This window comes from Alligator sinensis, unplaced genomic scaffold (genome assembly GCF_000455745.1).
Source record: "Alligator sinensis unplaced genomic scaffold, ASM45574v1 scaffold240_1, whole genome shotgun sequence".
In the NCBI taxonomy this organism is placed as follows: Eukaryota; Metazoa; Chordata; order Crocodylia; family Alligatoridae; genus Alligator; species Alligator sinensis.
Window position 1 is genome coordinate 3,524,535 of NW_005841902.1, and position 2,970 is coordinate 3,527,504.

The 2,970-nt window shown below is 43.4% G+C and overlaps 1 protein-coding gene across 1 annotated transcript in view; it reads left to right on the top strand.

The window, feature by feature from the left end:
- The first annotated feature begins 2,741 nt into the window (after positions 1 to 2,741).
- The window catches only part of GOLM1 (golgi membrane protein 1), a 66,956-nt gene continuing 66,727 nt past the window's right edge, over positions 2,742 to 2,970 (top strand). The window contains exon 1 of the mRNA XM_006018459.3: positions 2,742 to 2,868. The gene's annotated coding sequence lies outside the window, so the exon portion shown is untranslated. The remainder of the gene's footprint in view (positions 2,869 to 2,970) is intronic.

The following is a 2,970-nucleotide window of genomic DNA, read 5'->3' on the forward strand; positions in this document are numbered from 1 at the left end:
ACTGTGACTAGTCCATAAATAACCATTACTAATATTATGAGAGTCACACCTCTACTGAAAGTCCTACTCCCACTCCTTCCTTAAAATGGTTAACCTTGCTCCCAGTCATCTTTGCAGCGATATTCTTACCTTGCTGCACCCTTTTTATATAATAGTTCCATGCATACAATTGGCTTCATTTGACACGGGCTCCAAAGAATTTTTACAATACTTTAAAAGCACACAGTGTTCCTTGTACATCTTCAAACGTATGCTGTTAAAGAGTACAATTCTAAGGTAAAAACCAATTAAAAGGGCTATCCTTTTAATTTTAAAATGTTTTGAACTTTTCCCTCTCTTCTTTTAGCTTGAAAATGTGAGGAGAAATCCTGGCCTTGCTGAAAAGTCAGTGGCATCAACGTGCTAGGATTTGATGTGATATTTTTTCCTAACTGATTTTATCCTTTTCACATCTAGCAGAGAGAAAATTAAGATGCGTTATCAATAGAGTTACTAGGGCAGACACTCAGCTGAGTAACATGAGCGTGAAGAGTAGGCGCATACAGTATTGGAGCACACTTTTACTTATTATATTTAAACTGCCTTGGGGCAGGAATGAGTTTCCATTGTGCTAAGTGCTGTACAAGCATAGTAAAATGTTGTCCTTGTCCCATAGTGTTTTAAAAGCACAGCGCCTATTATAAAAAGGCTTATGTCTGCTTCAGGTTGGTAAGGATTTTGGTGGGGGTGATATAGCACTACATAACTTTAGTGTGATCCAAGGAGTATTTCATCATTTATCTGGGGGTTAAAAATCCAGTTTCTTATTCAAAATACAACTCAGTATGTGTACGTACATGTGTGCTGGGTGGTGGAAGCTGGTGATATAGCCTGCTAATTTCACAAAGAAAAAAGCTCCAAGGTAGAGAATGACATCCGCCAGATAGCTCAAAAGTCTGCGGACACTAGGGACATTACATTGAAGATGATCCTTTAGGTATTTCTTTTCACTTACAGCCACTCAAAGTCCAGTTCCTTACTTTGAACAATCCAATTAATAAATATGAATATAAATTGTTTATATAAATAAATTCAAATTATTTTGGTTAAATTTCTATTTTTTTAAAGGTCTTTGGATAAGAAACTGGGAATGAGAATCCAGATCCAACCTGACGGTTTTTTGAAGCTTGGCACTGCAGCATATGAATTTTTATTAAACTGTTTGTTCCAACAGAAATTGGAATCTTTTTATTAAACCTCCTAGGTAAGAATCCACAGGAGACATTTTATTTCAAAATAATTTATTCCTGCAAATAACTTTCAAACTTCTTCACATACTTTATTGTCCACATAATGATGCATTTGAGTAGTTTTACAAGCTTCTTTCCCTCTGCTGTTCTATTCTGTCTGTCCCACCTTGAAAGGAAAACAGGATGTGGAAGCAAAGCTAACAAATTGGGGTTCCAACTGGTTCAGGAATGGTTGCTGTTGCACCCCTTCCCTCAGTCTTACACACACATAAAAAGTTTGTTTTTCACCAGACTGGTAGTGAAAGTTTTACATAATTCCAAAACATATTGAAAAAAAATGTTCTGAATCAATTCATGGTGTTACATAAGCACGTGAAATACTCAGCTGCATCCAGATGGCTCTCTTCCTCAGAAATGTAAATAGTGTGGACCCCTTTTTTTCTAACATTGGCTTTTAGTTTTCTGGGTTGTGTGGATGCTCCGTTTGTCAGACATTCATGTGTGTCAGGCGTCAAGCTCAAGATACTGAGGCCTGCCCAATCAATAATAATTGTTGGAAGCTTGGACTATAGCAGTTATTTTTATTTTTTTGATGTCTCTCTCAATTTAGACTGCAGACATACAGGCTAGGGGATGGTGTTGGCTGGTGATGTAACAAATTTTAAAACATGAAGTTTGTTACTCTTCAGAACGTTAAAAGGAAATATTCCCTCACACAAAGTTTCAAGATATTAGGAAGAATGGGATAATGCAGATTCTTTTTCCCCCCAACTGTAAGTCTGTGGTATGGATCTAGCTGGCATTAATTGAGTTGTTGCTTTTGTCCATAATAAAAATCACACCAGTGACACCGTAACAATAGCAGTCTTGGCCTTTTTGGATGGCTTTTGTGAAACCAGGGTCTGAAACCACAAGATTTGATTGTAAGTGGGGCTCATAACACTCTTAGCAGGGTTAGCAGCAGCCAGTCCTGATAGTCTCAAGTCAGGCATTAGGCAGGAGACATTGGTTGTAATGGTTCCCCTGCTTTACCTGTGGCAGGTGAAGTTGTTGAGGCATGTGTTGCGTCAGGGCGCAAGGCAGTCTTGTGAAGTGTTTTTAGATCAGCGGTTCCCAAACTGGGTCTTGACTCCAAATGAGGTTGCATATATCAGCGGATGGGGTCATGGGGGTGGGGAGCAAGGGGTCATGCTGAGGAAAAGGGGCCATAAACAGAGAGGAAAAGTTTGAGAAGCACTAGTTTAGATGAAGGATGTGTGTGGGAAAGTTTGGACAGGGACGGTCCTGCCTCAGGCAGGGGGGCTGGACTAGGTGACCTCTGGGAGGTCCCTTCCAGCCCGACTTCTCCCAGGGCCACGAACGATGCATGCCCCTGGAGTTTGGGGGGGGCCTGGCGACCGCCCACAGGTGGCCACAGCAGTGTCAGCCGCCGGGGGAGGGGGAGCAGGGGAGGCGACTCGGGGGGCGGAGTAGGCTAGCGCTGACCTGCAGTCGGTGACCACCTGCAGCGCTGGTGGCAGCCAATCACAGGGGGTGCGTGTGCACCCCTATGCCTCGCCCATGCCCTAGGAGCGTCTTTGGGGCACCCCCTGGAGCAAGCTGCTGCCCAAAGCTGATGGACCCAGCTCTGCTCTGCAAGGTACCGATCTCACGCCGCTTTCCCTCAGCTACAGCCCAGGACCAGAGCCTGTGGCCAGCGCCTCCTGCTTTGCCCAGGCCAGGCTGCCAGCGGCATCTCCCC